Source organism: Triplophysa rosa, linkage group LG5, assembly GCF_024868665.1.
Source record: "Triplophysa rosa linkage group LG5, Trosa_1v2, whole genome shotgun sequence".
In the NCBI taxonomy this organism is placed as follows: domain Eukaryota; kingdom Metazoa; phylum Chordata; class Actinopteri; order Cypriniformes; family Nemacheilidae; genus Triplophysa; species Triplophysa rosa.
The window spans coordinates 2,089,168-2,108,110 of record NC_079894.1 but is presented as its reverse complement, the minus strand read 5'-3'; the positions used below and the strand labels follow the sequence as shown (position 1 = coordinate 2,108,110).

The window sequence follows — 18,943 nt, the reverse complement described above, 5'->3', positions numbered from 1 at the left end:
GAGAGAGAGAGAGAGAGAGAGAGAGAGAGAGAGAGAGAGAGAGAGAGAGAGGTAATAACACACACGCACACACACACACACACACACACACACACACACACAATACAAATATGAGATCAAACAGACCAAAATCAGAACATCATATCATTATACAGTATACTTGTTTACATTTTTTTAAATCCACATGCAAAAGTATGCATTAAATGTAAATACTATGGACAAATCTCATAAAATAAGAACATATCCAGTTAACATTTTACCCAAGGATCACAATAAAATGCAAGAAATTCAAATTTGTATTATGAAAATAAAGCCATTTTTAATAACATTACGAATTTTTGAAACATGACATTATATTGAGAAATGTTTCACTTCTGTATAATGATATATTTATTCACACCTGGTCTACACCGGACGCGACACCACAACGGCTTGTTCTTAATGAGATTGTCTGTCACAGTTTGGAGGGGAAGAACCCAGATGCAGGCAGCGATTAAGGGGTTAAAAAAAGAGTTTTATTTAAAATATAAAACAAAAACCCACCGTAAGCGAACAAACACTATAAACAAAAGACTTCTCCAAAGGGCAAACAAAAGACATCCCTCAAGGGGGCAAAACATGAACTAAAAGCAAAACAAACAAAAACTCACAATCATGGCCAATGCAGGGCAGGGTGTAACTAGTTACTGAGTAATTAGTTACTGTAATTTAATTACTTTTCCCTTGAAAAAGTAAAGGGTTACTCTTATTTTTTCTGTAATTTAATTACAGTTACTTCTGATGTAATTAAACTAAATACTTTGTGTAATATATGTGTGTGTAATAGTGGAATTGTGGAACTTTAAAATCTGTGCTTTAATGTATAATTCTCACATTTGTAATACTTTGATCAGTTAATAATAATACTTTATGTGGTTTAATATGATTTATTTGAATGAATTAAAAGAGCCGTTTCATGTCCGTCCTTGAATCACTGAACTAATCAAGGTTGATATAGGATATAGAAAGTCATTAGTAATAAGTAACTAAATACTTTTTGGAGAGAGTCATTTGTACAGTAATCTAATGACACTATTGAGTATGTAATTAGTTACTAGTAATTCATTACTTTTTGAGAGTAACTTACCCAACACTGTATACTAGACAGTGATCAATACGAAATGAGGTACGAGGAACACGGTACAAAGAACAACGAACAGGCACGGGACAGAAAGAACAGGGACTCTAAATAGAGGATCACTAAGGAGGGATGATAACACAGGGAGGGTGACGGGCAGGTGGCCGGGATCAAACACTAAGGGGAAAATAACGAGGGGGCGGGACTTAGAGACGAGACACCGGAGAGAATGCATATTATGTCGTGACAGACAATGATATGCTTCTCTCCACACAAAATAATAATTAATAATAATTCATTACATTTATATAGCGCTTTTCTGCCTGGGCACTCAAAGCGCTTTTACATGGAAAGGGGGAATCTCCTCAACCACCACATAACATGTGCGTCTGTCATGATCCTGCCTCAAGGCTCAAAAAGCATGACAAGAGAGGGCAGAATCATGACATTGTCGTGTCGCGTCCGTTGTCATATTTAATATTACTAAATGACATGTAAATTAGTACACATACTGCATTATGACATTTGCTGTAATCCTGTGTTTAATTATTGTAGATACATAAAAGATTTAAATGCAGAAATGTCTTACTGTAATATTTAATACAGAAAAAATGTTCATTACAGTTATGCATTTGTTGCATTTATATAAAGCGTCTTACAACGTATTCAAAGTACATGTTATGGGTATGTGTGTGTCGGGAAATCAAAGCCATGACCTTTGAAAGAATTTGAGCAGTAATGAAATGTATTGCATGGGAACACAAAAAAAGCTTTGTTTTCTTAATGCAAATTGATATCTTTCCTTTTTCATTTAGTGTTGAAATGAGTTCTGCATGAAATCCATTCCAGCTGTTCCACGAAGAAAAAACGATGTTCAAAAATAATAAGAGCAGAATAAATTGGCTCAATCGTTGACTGGATTCATTTATTCAGTTTGCACACATTGGATTGAGTTGTTCATCTGTCGGTTTGGGCAAATCGTTTACTTTGATACCATCATTCATTTACTTCACCGGAGAAAAGAAGACATGTCTAAATTAATAAGACTGACTTTTACAAAAATGCTTTTAAAATATAATGAAAATAAACTATATTACATAGTTTACCCTAAACTATAACCCACATGACGTTCAACGTGTTTTAAGACCTCCGGCGTCTTCGGAACACAAATAAAGATATTTTAGGTGACATCTGAGCAGAGTTATTATAGTTTTGATGTTAGTTTTATTTCGTTTTTTTATATTTTAAATTAGCTTTTATTTTTAGATTTTTAGTTTTTCTGTTAACTTTAGTTCAAGTTTTAGCTATTTTGGTATATGCTTTTGTCATTTTATCATTTATTGGTTTATTTTTAATGTTGCTATATATGATTAATTCATTTTTATTTTAGTTTTTGTTTATTATTATAATTTACTGCTTTAAACTTACTTCAGTTTATTTCATTAATATTTCCTCGAGTTAAGTTTTTCCAAAACATTTTAGGTCATTTGATTTCAATGAACAGGAACATTTTCAAAGTTTTCATTTGAGTAAACTAGAATAACCTTGCATCCAAGAGATTTCCTGGCCTCCTCGTAGACATCGTGGTTCACGAGAAAACCTCGACGCATGCGCAGACGCTGGTGTTCTGACTGTGTTTACAAGCAGACGCACGTTGTATATAAGATGATCTTCACAAAATGTCTGATGATTTCGATATTTTCAATTTAACGATGTCTTTTGTACTTTTGTGGACCTTGACAACAACTGACACCATGATGTCCATGAGGAGGCCCGGAAATCTCTCGGATGTCACCTAAAATATCTCTATTTGTGCTGCGAAGACGCCGGGAGGTCTCAAAACATGTTGAACGTCATGTGGGTGAGTACAAAATCACACCATTTTGATTTTAAGATGAACCTTTCCTTTAACAAAAACAAAACACTTGCATCTTTTTTCTCCTCTGCGGAACACAAGATGTGTGTCTCAGATCATTTCTCATCCAATAAAAACATCCACAATAACATTTAATGACATTAAACTGTGAATGTAGGTGAGCGTTTCAGAGAACAAGCGCTAAACTTACAGTCTGTTCTTCAGTTGTGTGATGATGTGTGTGGCGGACAGACGCGGTTTATCAAAAGTGACTTACAAGTGTGTTTTATCATTCCGTGTTCACTGGGAATTCAAAGTCATTCAACACATCTCTCTCGCAGTTTAATAAAGATCAGCTGGAACATTCCCACTGCAAAACAAACAGAACAGAAACAACATGAGGGTGAATAAATGAAGACAGAATGCTCAGGTTTGGATGAACTGATCATGTAATCTCAGAGGTAACACACTAAGATACACACACACTGACAGCAAATCATAGAGATGGAGCTAATGCTTGCAGTTCTGTGCTGTTGCCTTCTGAAATGATTTAAATGGCTTGATTTACACACGCGCACGCACGCACGCACGCACACACACACACAGCAAGCTTCTAAAGGCGTCTGAATTGAAGTCCAATTACAATGTTAACACAGCGAGACCCGGCAACAGACTGAAGCAGCAGCCGTCCACCTCCCTCAGCGTCTGACACACACACACACACACACACACGCACGCACGCACGCACAGGAGCACAGACACACACACACATTACATTTACATTTATGCATTTGGCAGATGCTTTTATCCAAAGTGACTTACATTGCATATACAGTATATTATACACACACACACACACTCTACACAAGTCCATTTAGCGTGTGTTGCTTTCTGAAATGTGTGAAGCTCAAATCACTGCCATGCCCGTACGAGTCGCATTCTGAGTGCATTTCTGCTCTAACGACGCATTTAACAGCAGTTGCATTCACGGCTCAATGACACAGCATCTGCTCAAGGACCGTTTCTCCAGTGACAGCACGCGCACCCTCAAAAAACACACATTACCCTCAAATAAGTGTTCTCAGAGCCCGGTGAAATAAACCGTTCGAGGGAAGAACGACGTGGAATTCTTTATTCTGTATTCATGGTTGTTTGTGATGTGTTGTTAATTATTGCATTGCTTCACAGCAGGTTGGCGTGTAATTCCCGCGAGCGCCTCATCTCATGCATATCAATACAGTCTATAGGCTTGAGACGTTCATTGTGTTACGAACTATGATTACAGAATAGAATAATCTTTATTAATTCATTATGATTATTAATAAATGATTAATAATCATCTATTGATTTATTAAAAGAAAACAACGAGAGAACAGCTCTGAGGATAAAGAAATGAACGATTGTATCACTTAATGATATAATAATTGCAATGTTTTCTTTTATTGTCACAAAAATTAAACAGGTGTCCTCTAAATTCCTTATTTATGTGATACGATAACAGGCTGTTTGTTTAAGACATACATTAAACGAGATCATGAGGATTACGTGAAAAATGTTGATGAATGAGAATTTGAGAGGATGATGAGTCTGACTATCACGACAATAATATCTCAACGCGAACATGTCTTTTAATTTTGAGGTTTGATGTTTTTACGATATGAAGTCATCTGCTCCTGGTGTCACAGAGAAGAAGAAAAGGAATATAAACAGCAGCTCTCTGCATTCCCATTGGTGGAACATTGTCGATGAATCAATCTTCAGTGACGGCCGTTGATTGACTGATGATAACATTTGTTCGTAATGGAGAGAGAAAATGGCCTTCTCACGGCCGAGCGATCTCGATGGCCTCTCTCTGTCAGCGGCTCGCGCTGTGAATGACAGAGGCATTATGGGAAATTACTTGCATGGAGACAAATGTTTGAGCTGCAAGAAAATGCCATGATTTCAAATGGACCCTGCAGGGAGAGTTCAATAAAAAATCACAGATGACACGACCTCCTAAAACTCATGAAACTGTTAAAGTCCCAGTGAAATTAAAAATGACAATTCTTATTTTTTCATGAAATATTGCAGCGTTTATAGTAAACAGCTTATCAATGTGGGTCATTCACTTTTTAAAACTCATGTACCCTCATAATCTTCAGTTAAAATCTGAAAATGCACTTCCTTCCTGTAATGACAATCCATCTCAAATGACATAAATTAGACGGCTTGGGCGGAGCCTCCGTTAAGTCCTCCCCTTCAACTGTCAGTCTGCTGCCAGCTTCATTTCAAAATCAATGCAACAGCTGTTTTTACACATCCAATCAATTCGCAGTGAAAAAACGCAAGCCACACCCACTCATTTTCTCCTTTGAAATTCCTTTTCACTCGGAAATGTGTCAGAATACGGAAGTACAAACGATCATAACTTCCGGCTCACAGGGACTTTAAAGTTTGCTCGTGTGACAGAGAGACTAACTCGAGACGGCTGAAATACTCATTTGTATTTAATTGATATTCTCAGCCGTTTAATGAACGACATTCATCATAATAAGAAACAAGCAGAGAATGACACAAACCCACTGACCCCACGATGATTGATGACTGCTCAGACGTTTCTCTTTAATAACTTTAATAGGTGATTTTATGGAGTTCTCAGTTGTGTTTACATTACATTTAAGTCTTAAAGATTGTTTCTGCCAATCGTATATTAATCTTGAGTGCCTATACAGTAGTATTGCATACGTCGTATCTTCAAAGAGTATTTAGTTTGATAAATTTTACAAAAGAGAGATACAACTGTACGATTATTTCCAGAAAAACACGAGCAGCTGGAGGCGGGACTAGTGGGGAGAGTGGGATGGAACTACAGCACGAGCACACAACACATCATCACGTTAATCCCTTCGTGTTTTCTACATTATGCAGCTGGGGCGCCAGAAATAAACTGTAAAAAAGGTTTTCCCTGTAAAATTACACCTTTTCCCCATTTTTCTTGTAAATTTGTATTCTTTTTTTGTAATTTGACATTTTTTTGACCTGTTTCAAAGATACATAAAAATTTGTAAATTTACATTTTTTTACATTTTACGTGGAAAATCTGTAAAAAAAAATTACAGGTGTTTTTTTACAGTGTGGATTTGAGTAAATGTGATGAGAAATGTTTCGTATTGAGATCTTCAATAATATTGACTTTTGATTGCAGAAGAGACAAATCTGAGCTCAGTTTGACACATTGTTGACATCTCTTCTCAAACTCTCATGACACACACATCTGTGACATTTCTTTTTGTCAAGACAAATATCTGAGACACAGATGAGATTTAAACAAAAAGCTTCCAGTTGCTCCTCGTTTAATCTTAAAGATGTCAAGGAGAAATAATTGAGATATTAAAGAGGCAGTGATTTTTCTTTTGTGATTGGCTCTGGTTAGTGACTCCACACACGTTTGAGTCTTTCATTGTGCGTTTATCCTACAAAATCTGGGCGGTATTATCATGTAATATCTTACCAGTTTTATGTCATTTCCTTCTTGCTTTCAGAGAAATCTAATACGGCGTCTACACCGGACGTGAGACGAAAAAAGACAATAGAACCCATTATAAAGTTAAACACTGGATGCAGCGCGACACAACAAAGCTAGTAAGAACAAGGCATTCGTCACGCTGCGTCGCGTCACACCGCTCGCGTCTGGTGCACATGCTGTACGAAGAAAAAGCTCTTCGCTAATCTTGTTGAACTTTTTCAATTAGCTTATTTTTTCTTTCCCCACTGGCAGCTTTGTCTGATTTTAAAGGGACAGTTCACCCTATAAATGTCGTTGTTCTGTTGAACACAAAGGAAGATATTTGGAAGAATGTCATATTAGAAAAAATTTAAATGTTAGTCAAAGGTGCCCCAGAATGGTTTGCTTTCCTAAATTTCCTCAAAATATCTTCTTTTGTGTTCAACAGAACAAAGAAATGCATAAAGCAATTTTCCCTTCTATGGTAGTCAATGATGCAATTTATTTACCATTATATTTAAAAAGCATATATTTATAATAAAACGCTGTCATGTTTGATTTTTGATTTTTAAAAAGTATGAAATTCAGGCGGCGGAGGCAAATGTACACTCGAAATTCAGAGTGCGTTGTGGGTAAGCATTTGAACATTTGTTGGGAATGACGTTGTTCGCTCATGTTTTGGACACTAGCAGAAAATACAGTGCACTACATAGGGAGCGGTTTCGGATCTAGCTAGTGAATATACTGGAGCTCACAGTGAGGTAGTGCTACGAGTCCTCATTTGTTCATCTTTCATAAAAGCAAAATACATAAATTCCCACACAAAAACATCTTTCTTCTACTCACAGTAGTCCATCACTCTCTACCGTACCTGGCCAGATGGGAAAGTGAGGGATTCAGAGAAGACAGGAGCTGAAATAAACGAGATGAATCCCTTTTCTCGCTCCATCATCTTCCATCTCCTCATCCAGACCTCCATTTATTCCTCTTCATCCACTGAGAGCAGGAGAAAGTCATGCCAAGGACAGGCGGCCGCTCAGTGTGACTGTAATAACCGTCTGATCCGGACGCCAGGAGAAAACAAACAGCTGAATGATGGAGAACTGAAAGGGCTGAATCTAAAGGTGCAGGTTCATATTATACTGACAGTGTGTGTGTGGTGGCAATTCTTCTCACGCAAAGATATGAAAATGATACAGAATATATTCATCATCATGCAAATACATCTGTAGAATAAAGTGTGCACTGTAAACCCGAGTAAGTTGGGAAAATATTTGGAGTTCTGATGATCCCAATGATCAAGATTTGAGTTTGTTGTACTCGTGCATGTTAAATGCTTTTAATTTCGAACATTTAGTAAAGTCACTTTTTTTACTGAGAGTTAAATAATAGAAGGGTCTCATTAAGTCAACCTAAACATTTCAGCTGCATCAACAATTAACAAACAGAGAGTGATGCAACACACACGACAGTTATGGCACCTCCCACAACCTAAGCATAAGGACCGCTCTTCTGAACGATGGTGACCCCAAAAGCCAAAAATACAACAAACTCTTCCAAATGTCCAAGATAAATGAAAATTCATCATTAACAAGGCTTTTTTCCTTTCTAAAAACTCATTAAATAGCACTTGATTTCAAAATGTACTCACGCAAAGCATGCTGGGAACTGAAATTCATTCTCAACAAATCATCTTCAATTAAATTGTTTAAATGAAGTTAAACTAACTCAAAAGTATGAATTAGTTGCAGGAACTCAAAATATTTAATTTTTATATAAAATGAAGTTTACACTACACTGTAAATCTTTGCTGTAGTTTTGCAGCAGGTTTGCCAGTAACTTACTCTAGATTTGATTACTACTTAATATTTTCCCAGAAGTACTGTTTTCAATTTGAGTTCAACTTTACTTTAATCAAAATTAAAACACTTTGACTTCCGAGAATCATAATGAGCTAAGAGACTGGTCTCAATGCTGGCATTACACTGCAAAAAAATGACATTCTTCCTAAGCATTTTTGTCTTGTTTTCTAGTGAAAATATTCAAAACTTCTCAAATTACGATACATTTACATAACAAGAAAAGCGACCATAGATATTTTGTTTTGTTTTATGAAAGATAATATAAGAACTAGGTAAGTTTATGTTTATAGGAAAATTGTGAATGAAAACTACAGCAAAGTTTAACACCGTACTTTAACTATTGAATTACTTTGAACATTGGGGTTTACAGTGTGAGGAAAGAGACAGTTCTCTTATCCATATTATCATATATAAAACCAACCATGTCACAACCAGACATTAGAATATCAGACATTAACTTATATTCGCATGATTTCATGCGTTGTTGCATTTCTCAATATTAGCGCAAGTGAAAAACATTTTGGTGAATATACTTTAATGAGATTTTTATATTACATCATATTTCAATCATTTAATAAAACACACAGACTGACAGAACCAGAGGACAGACACTGACCTTTAAACACATGCTGTACAGAATGATCTCTCCGCCCGCGCACACACACACACACGCACACGCACACGCACACGCACACGCACACGCACACACACACACACACACACACACACACACACACACACACACACACACACACACAACGTAATCATATAACTAGAACTAACTGAATAAACCTCACTGCAAACAGTATGAAGTAAAAATGGTGAATATGAGCAGACCTGAACGGTGAACCGTATTAGATCAGATCATCATTCTGAGTCCATTACTGCATCACATCATCTTACAAAAAGAAAACAAGAACTTGTTGAAGAAGAGATGATATTCTGCTAAAACAACACAGCTTTTACAAAAGCCCTACAACCTACAATCAATCTGATGAACACAAACCTGCTCGTAATTTAACAATAAAGTGTGACTGAATAAAAGCTGAAAAGAGGGACGGATCGTATTGTATAGACTCTACTCTGTCAAACTGAACAAGGAAATTGTTTTGGTCAGGGTGCATTCTGACCTGACAATTTCAGTCAAGCAGTTGCCACATCTTCAGGGATCTTTCTGCTGATACTATATGCCGTCTAATGCAGAGAAGAACCTCTCTGTTTCACAAAAGGTTGTGTGGCAAAAAACGTTCTTCACATCATGAAAAGGAACGTACGAGATGGTTCTTTAAAAAACCTTTGACTGAATGTTTGTTTGTTGCTTGTGTGTGTGTTTTTTTGGTACAACACACAGTACCAATACAGCACAAACAAACATCAGACATCCCATTTCACAGCATCACACATCAACTCTGAATAAATGACGTCATACTGAACCCCGGAGGATGCAGTTTGACTCACAAAAGGCTAAAAATAGCAGCGAATAGATACAGACTTTAAGAGGCGGACCCTTCGTGACATCGTATGTGTGGTCTTCAGCAGAGAGAGAGAGAGAAAATCATTGGCTCTTTAAACAGATCTGGCACTCTCTTTGTGTGCCTGTGAGAGGGAGATAAAGGAGTGTCTGATTCGATATGTGTGTGTGAGTGTGTGATAGGCTATTTGTGTGTGTGTGTGTGTGTGTGTGTGTGTGTGTGTGTGTGTGTGTGTGTGTGTGCGTGCGTGCATGCGTGTGTCTGTGTCATTTGCTATTTTTGTGTGTGTGTGTGTGTGTGTGCGTGCATGCGTGTGTCTGTGTCATTTGCTATTTGTGTGTGTGATGACTATTTGTGTGTGTGATTGGCTAATTGTGTGTGTGTGTACGCGTGCGTTTGTGTGATTGGCTATTTTTGTGTGCATGCGTGTGTCTGTGTCATTTGCTATTTGTGTGTGTGATTTGCTATTTGTGTGTGTGATTGGCTAATTGTGTGTGTGTGTGTGTACGCGTGCGTTTGTGTGATTGGCTATTTTTGTGTGTGTGTGTGTGTGTCTGTGTGATTGGCTAGTTGTGTGTGTGTGTGTGTGTGTGTGTGTGTGTGTGTGCGTGCGTGCATGCGTGTGTCTGTGTGATTTGCTATTTGTGTGTGTGTGTGTGCGTGTGTTCATGTTTGTATATCCTGGTGGGGACCTAAACCTGAATACACACAACACATGGGGACTCGTGTCACCGTGGGGACCAAAATTGAGGTCCTCATGGGCACAAAAGCTAATAAATTGTACAGAACAATATTTTTTACAAATCTAAAAATGCAAAAAGTGTTCTATGATCTTTAGGTTTAGGGATAGGGTTAGGGATAGGGGATAGAATATACAGTTTGTACAGTATAAAAACATTACGCCTATGGACTGTCCCCACGGAGATAATAAACCAGACATGTGTGTGTGTGTGTGTGTCAATCGGTGATTAATCACGGCAGGCGAGCGGATCTGAGCAGGTGAATTCTGGCGAATCCTTCATAGGAACAGAACATATGGAGAGATAAAGAAAACACCGACAGAAGAGAGACTAACATAACAACAGACACCACAGTCAGACAGAATGAAAGACAGAGAAAAGAAAGAGACAGACTGTCAAATTCAGTACATTTGAAAAATCTCAAATATCACAAACAGTCTAATACTTGATGTTTGTTTAAATCAACTTCAAGCTATAGTAAAACATTTATTCATTCCTCCAAAGTAATAATACAACCCTGGAGAATTCCTGAGGCAAAAACTCACACACAAATAATCTGAGAAGTGAAAGAGCGCTCGTTTCTATTCATCTGCAGTCTGTGACAACGCACAATGTACGTGCTACACAAAACACATACACTAACAGTGTTACATCTGATTTTAAGCTATGGTTGGGTCAGAAAGATCACTGGGTTACATACATCTAGAAAATGTTCATATCTGACCCAACCACAGGTTGAAACATCGAAGCATTTTTAGAGCACACAATTATATTTTTTTACAATGTTATCAAGTTCAACTGTTTATATGCCAAACAAAAGTATGTTTATATGTTTTATTATATTTAATCATTTGTCACCTTATTTTAATTCCACCTCATTGTTTGTTGTTGTGTTATTGTTTGTTTCTTGTTTTATGGACAATGATTTGGAAATACACAAAATCATGTCAATAAAGTACATTTACATTGAAATTGAAAAGTTGCTGCCTTGCACAACATACACAATACACACACACACGCACACACACACACACACACACACACACACGCGCGCACGCGCACACGCACACACACACACACGCACACACACACACACCTGTCAGATGTACATTTATTCCTGTTCCTGCTTTTTTGTTGCTCAAGTAGATATGCTATTCTACAATAGTGTGTGTGTGTGTGCGCGTTTCTTTATAAATTCCTGAAAAAAACACACACAAATAAGTCAACTGTTGACATACAATAGGAGTATAGAGCATGATTGAAGTCATGTGGACATTATAATGATTTTGAAAGACTTTTATGAAAAGGAAACTTTTCAAACGTCTTTTAACTTTCACCATCAAGATATCAGAGATGTTATTTGTCTGATTTTCTTTCGTCCACACACATTCACATGACATACACAGGAGATTTTTAGGAATGTGGTGATGTTTAGACAGAGCGAGTTGTTAATCCTTTATCAGGTGTTCACTCGATAGCAAACAGAGGCAAAAGAGATTCTTTATATCCCTTCAGTCCTTTAACACACACACACACACACACACACACACACACACACACACACACACACACACACACACACACACACACACACACACACAGTGTTATTCATAAAACTAATTTTCCCCTGTAACCTCCACATAACAAACTAGAAATCTACAGAAGATAAATTAACCTAATGATGAAATGCACTTTTCAACATGAGATGACTTTAATTATCCATTTCTTTGTAATGAATGGTCCCTAAACATTATGGATAAAATAAAAATAAATCAAATGAAAAATGAGGAAAGTAAAAAGGGAGAGAGAGAGAGAGAGAGAGAGAGAGAGAGAGAGAGTCTCACATACCTCATACTGTATCCCACAATGCAATGCGCTGGACTTGACCTTCAGTGGATTTAATGAATAAATTCAAATCGGCCACAGGAAGTCTTCATCAAACTGTTAAAGATGAAACAAAATATATATTGGGAATATACTGAAGAATATAGGCTAATGCTTTATATTAAATGAATGATTACGAATACAAATAAAACATATTAATTAAATAATTTCAATACATTGGGACCAAGTGCTTTTATTTTTTTATATGTGAAAAGTGATATATGAATATTTTGTAATCATGTAATATATTAAGAATGTTTTATACTGTACATTTAATATCCTGACTCTATTGTATAAGAGTAAGAATAAAAAAACATGACGTGATAATGTGACGTCACAGCAATGTTTCAATGCCGCTCATGCCATATAAACTCATCACGTAATCATATCAATCCACACACACATTGACAGTTCTTCAGAAATGCATCACAGTTTCACAGTATAATAACGCCATAGTTTCAGTGTAAATGCTAATGCATGGAAACGCATGCAAAGTCCGCTTACAGAAGTCGTGCCACTCGGCGGCCATGTTTGCAACGCCTCTGGGCAGCAATTTACGTCATAGCAGGTCCACAGTCCTATCTACTTGAATTGGGGAAGGCAGATATTCTTTAAATCGCTGGCAAAAATCACAATTAAACCGCATATTTCCGATCAATAATTAAACATGACATGAACTGTCTCTTAACTTTGGTTTGCTAAGCGTAAATTGCGCCAAAAAATTCACCTTTTTCGGGGTCTTCTCATCTCTCATCTACGCCTGCAAACATGCTAGCAAGCGCCTCACGAAGGCTCCGCCCCAGTGAATCGTCAGTCTTTACTGATTGACGATTGGCTCGTTTTACTTGAAGGCGGGACTTCCTTCGCTAGAGCGGCCATATTGAGAGTTCCTCACCATTTATTGTAACGGCATTGTTAATATTAATATCTTTTACGCATCTCATTTAACTGCACATGAACACCAACACAGCTATCAAAAGAAGCCGAGAAGAACCGCTACTTGGCTAAACTTGTCTATCCAATATTTTGAATTTAGACTGCGATACCAAGCTCAACCGCTAGTGTACCGGTTAGTGTCAGTGTACCATACGGTTTCTTTAAATGCGACCAAACTGCAAGACCCTTTCAACAAATTGTTTATTTAATAACATGAACATACAACAAAATTCAACAAATCGTTTATTTAATACAATTATTATACAATAAAATAATAATATAAATTAATATTAAAACTAATTAAATAAATAAAAATAGTTATATCATAGACACAGCAAACACTGACCGGAAGTTAACTGGGGGTGAGGCCCGCGCGCGTACGATGAAACGGTCTATAGAAACGACACACTGCACACAGTGTTCAGAAAGATAAACATGCATCCTGAACACATCCATTTACTCTCTGTCTATCTCTCTCGCTCGCTCTTTCTCATTCTTCCTCTCTCTCCTTTAAGCTCTCATTCTTTTCTTTGTCTATATCTCTCCCTCTCACCTTGTTAATCTCTCTCTTTCACTCTAAATTTTCAATTTGAAGGATTTTTATTGGCCTCAAAATAACAAAACAATGAGGTGGTTTTAAAATAAGGTGGGAAAAGAACAGAAATATATTCTGTGTCTCTTGTGAGAGGTTTGGCAGTCTCTTCAGATGTGCTGCTGTCTGTAGATTGCAGATCATTATAATCTGAAAGCATCTTTTCACACAGAACAAAAGAGCAGCGCTTCTGCGGCCCGTCCATCATCGAAGAGTCCTGTTATAACCAAGCGGTCACACCGCTGCCTCACGAGCAGTTCCACGTCTACCATTTCACGTGACCAAACGTGTTTTCTTTTAAGCTCGAGGGTGTTGCATTTGCGTTAAACAACAGCTGTGTTGCTTGGTCACTATAATGAATCAAGATTCAGAACAGCCACAGAAATGTGAGAGAGACGGTTATCTGTCCCAGCGATCTCTGCGTGTAATACAAAATGAATGACTAAACACTAAACCTTTCAGGTATTGACAGGACAAAATTATTTGCCATCAAACTGCATATCAGGAAACGTGGGGTTTTGTTCGAATATACCAAAAAAATGCTTAAAAACCTCACAGGACATAAAGCAGATACCCAGTAGAGTTATTCATGTTTTGTTGTTTTTGTCTACAGAAGTCATTCTTATGACTTTCGACTCAATAAATTTGTGTTGTGTTTTTTTTTGTGCCAAACCTTTCTTCAAAATCTTTTTAGAGCCGAGCGGCAGTTTACACTACAAACTACACAACACACATACACAATCCTGAATACAACTTTGATTATTGATTTGAATAATGAGCGAAGGTTTTTTGGACATCCCTTTAACTATAAATCTAGTTCACAATAAACAAATATCGCAATTCCTATTTCACACCTTTATTCCAAATATCAAGTGTCCTTCAACAGAGATTACACAAGAAAAAAACTGAGACTAAATATTGAAAGGGACAATATTTTCGAGGAGTAAAGAATTCTGTCATCGTTTATTCATCTTCATATGGTTCAAAACATGAATATGATTGTTTCTTCTAATAATCTCTCTCTCTCTCTCTCTCTCAGTCTGTTAGAGGTAATAAATTATTCTCCAGCGATATTTATTGATCGTGTTAGATTGAGATGATCTTTCCCCCGCGCCTGCAGCAGAGATGTCAGTGTAACACTAAACAGTTCACACTCGCTGGATTCAACGTGTCTGTTTGATGTCTCGAAGAGTCTCTGTGAGCCGCAGACAGATTACAGAGCGTCTCACTTCACTGCGCCTCCATCACGTTAAAGACTTTAGCCGTCACTCTCCTTTCACCTGTACAACACACACACACACACACACACACACACACACACACACACACACACACACACACACTGAGAGACACACTAACACACACTTATTACACGGCTCGTTGGAATGCTTGATTCTGATTGGCCAGTCGCGACATTTGCAGGTTCGTTATTCCCAGATAACAACCTCTCAAAACTAATAACACACGGTGACCCAGATGCAGCAAATCATTTTGACAGTTTTTTTTTTACAAATGACATATAAATATGTCTTTTAATAACATATATGACCAAGCCAACGGGCTAATCGGGAGGACCTGGAAGATTTACTGTGGGCCGGTCTGTTTTTTGGCCACGAGGGCCGGTGTTGTTGTGCCACTGCAGGGGCGGACTGGCCATCTGGTAAACCGGGCCGAAACGCAAATGCGGACAGACGGACGGATTTGAAACGCGAATCGGAATGACAGCAACCCCCACCCCCCCGTCAACGGAATGGATGAAGGGCAGCTCTCAAGAATGTCAGGGCCGATTTTAAGTCCCATTCCGCCCCTGTATATGACATTATATTTACAAATGATTAAACCAAATTGCCTGTTCGTGACATTTGAACGTTGTTTCTTACCTTAAAAATGAAAGTAAACAGCTTTTCCTCATGGAAGGTCTGCGCTAATAAAATATTTCAAAATTACATTTCATGTCCAGTTTTTTTCTTATGTGTACTTTAAAAATTATTTTCCAGTTGTCACTGTCAGAAAATTCTAGAAATGTCTGTAGTACAGGAAGCTGGGATGAAGTGATGATGGGTGTCTGGAACTTGGTTCGTGAGGACAGTATTAATCATAAAAGACAAAAACCATCAACGAACTTCAATCAAAACATTAAATAGATTCAATATAAAAAATACAACAAACCTCATATTCATTGTAAAACATCATTGTTTTTTCCATAACATCATGACTTAAACTTGTTGGACACACACAAGAAAGTGTCTAGTGTTGGCACAAAGACACGCACACACACACACACATGTCTGGTTTACTATCTCCGTGGGGACAGTCCATAGGCGTAATGTTTTTATACTGTACAAACTGTATATTCTATCCCCTATCCCTAACCCTATCCCTAAACCTAAAGATCATAGAACACTTTTTGCATTTTTAGATTTGTAAAAAATATTGTTCTGTACAATTTATAAGCTTTTGTGCCCATGAGGACCTCAATTTTGGTCCCCACGGTGACACGAGTCCCCATGTGTTGGTGTGTATTCAGGTTTAGGTTCCCACACACACACACACGCGCACGCACGCACGCACACACACACACACACGCACGCACACACACACACACACACACACACACCTGTGATGGACAGCAGGAGGAGATGGATTAAATGGTGAGTTTATCAATACTGTGTGCCGTGAAATGAGCTATCGATTACAGAGCCAGAGGACATAACAGAGCTCAAGGGAGAAAGAAACGAGAAGATCCAGAGGAAATAAAACTCACACGAGCTTCTCTCAAACGTGAGGTTTATATATATGAGCGTCTCACGAACAGCTCGAGTGTGTCTCCTGTCGCCTCGGGCTCAGTCAGATGAGAGACGTGACATCATCATCCAACCAGTGAACCTGTCAAAACCACCTCAACAACACCCAAAGAAATAAGACATCATAACACCTGCGTTCTGAAGCACATTTACCAAACAATATCACATGACTGTAATAAAATAATGAGGAAAAATCATTCTCACTACTGCACAACTGTAAAAAAACCCTCTTTGCGTAATATTTGCCATGTTATAATTATTTATGCTCAATTTTTATCTATAAAACTGGGGAAGTTGTGCTTAAAGGGACAGATATCTGACATTCTTAAAAACTCTTCCTGTCTGTTCAGCAGAAGAAAGAAATGTATACAGGTTTGGAACAGTCTGAGGGTGAGTCAATGACAGAATTGTCCTTTGTGGGTGAACTTTCCCTTTGATATGTCATGGAAAAAATATGTAAAATAATCAATCATTAAGCACCTTCTTGCACTCTACGTCATCATTTTTCTGTGCCTTTGCTGTGATTCATCACTCAGAGCTGGTTGTTTTGGTTCAAGGCCTCTGTGAAGAAAATAATAGTTCACTTTCGTAAACCAAGGTCACTGAAAAAGTGGGTCACTGTTCTGAAATGATTCGACACGTCTGCAGTTTTCCGATTGTCTCTGAGCGACCAACCCAGTCTCGCAGCAGTTCGTGGCATAGACACGAAATTTGAAATCTATTAATGCGTGTTCATGGAATATCCCCACTTTTTCGTGCCGCTCAGCACGACTTTCAATACACAGACTGTGTGTGTATTTACATTTATATATTCATAACCTGATATCAAAAGAAGTCGTACATATTTTAGGACTGCACTTCACATCACCCCAAACCCTACAGTATATAAAACCACAGCCGTAATGGCTAATTTAGCAAAAAACGCGAGTTTCACCAGGTGGCAAAGCAATGATGAATGGCTTCCCTAACCCCGCCCCTAAACCTAACGTCACAGGAGAAAAGTCAAAACATAGAAATTCACACAAATGAGCCACCTTGTAAAATAGTAAAAAATTAAAATAAATTGATAAATGTACATATGGAAGATACCGCGTTTTAAAATACATTATGTTGAAAGTCGTGTTGACTGACACGAAAAAAGGGGGAAATTTGTGTCAGCAAACACGAATTAATAGAATACAGTTCGTGACAATGTCACGAATTCCCTGAAAACAGACGCCAAGAGCTGTGAAAATCACACATGTTGACCGCGATTTGCTGAGAGGTTGTCGAGAGGTCTCAGGGGGCAGGTGTGTATTAATTACCATCTCTCGTGTCAGGACGGTAACGCTTCTAATTGACCGACTGAGAGTCTCGAGCTTTCGTGCTCTGCCTTCATCTCGCGCACAAATCCGCTCCGATACGCTTATGAACTTAATATGCACATCAGCCGCTCCACAGAGAATTAACAGACCCACAAGGTCACAGAGAGTAAATCAGTCTGACACACGCACACGCACACACGCACGCACACACACACGCACACACACACGCACACACACACACACACGCACACACGCACATGCAAGGAGACTTTGAAGGGACATGTGAAGTGAACTGGGATTGGAGCCGACTGGATTGAGAAGTGATTTGAGACTCGTCATAAAGGGATCAAAAACGCTTCATGCTGTAACGTGACGATGATAAAGTCGTTTCAAGGTCAAAGCAATTCAGAAGTTATTAAAAATAAAGATTCACATCATTATCATAGCAGTTTCTGTCACGGCACACTGCCATGAACTACGGTAGATCACTTTGGGATAAAAGCGTCTTATAAAAGTCTGAATGTTTATTTAACTTGTATTTCTAGATGTATTGTGGTCATTCAGTCCAGTGTCTGTTGAATTTCAACAAAATCAAACCTCAGGAGTGACATAAAGTCATCCGACAGACTGACTGCATGAAAAAACTGTGAGAAAAATCCAGGTTTTCACAAGGAAAGTTTCCTCTTTTCCTAAATACATGTAGATGACTGTTGTATTGCTTAAGACCCGATTCACATTTCGCGTCTAAAATCGCGCGGAAAACGCGGCAGTCTGAAATGTTGAACTATTTCTATTTCCATCTCGATGCGGCGCCGACAGGCCAAGAAAAATGTGCCTGCCGCGCGCCTACATTTAAAATAACGCAAAATGTGAATCGGGCCTAAAAGTGA

At 38.0% G+C, this 18,943-nt stretch overlaps 1 long non-coding RNA gene across 2 annotated transcripts in view; it reads right to left on the bottom strand.

The window, feature by feature from the left end:
- The window catches only part of LOC130553888 (uncharacterized), a 20,064-nt gene that overhangs the window by 270 nt on the left and 851 nt on the right, over positions 1 to 18,943 (bottom strand). The window contains exons 2-4 of one of the 2 annotated variants that reach the window (XR_008962921.1): positions 12,382 to 12,474; positions 7,331 to 7,547; positions 3,250 to 3,342 (exon numbers count right to left, since the gene is read on the bottom strand). This is a non-coding gene — a long non-coding RNA (uncharacterized LOC130553888). Of the gene's footprint in view, positions 1 to 2,974; positions 3,343 to 7,330; positions 7,548 to 12,381; positions 12,475 to 18,943 lie in introns of those variants that run through there. The other variant, XR_008962920.1, reaches the window with a different exon arrangement.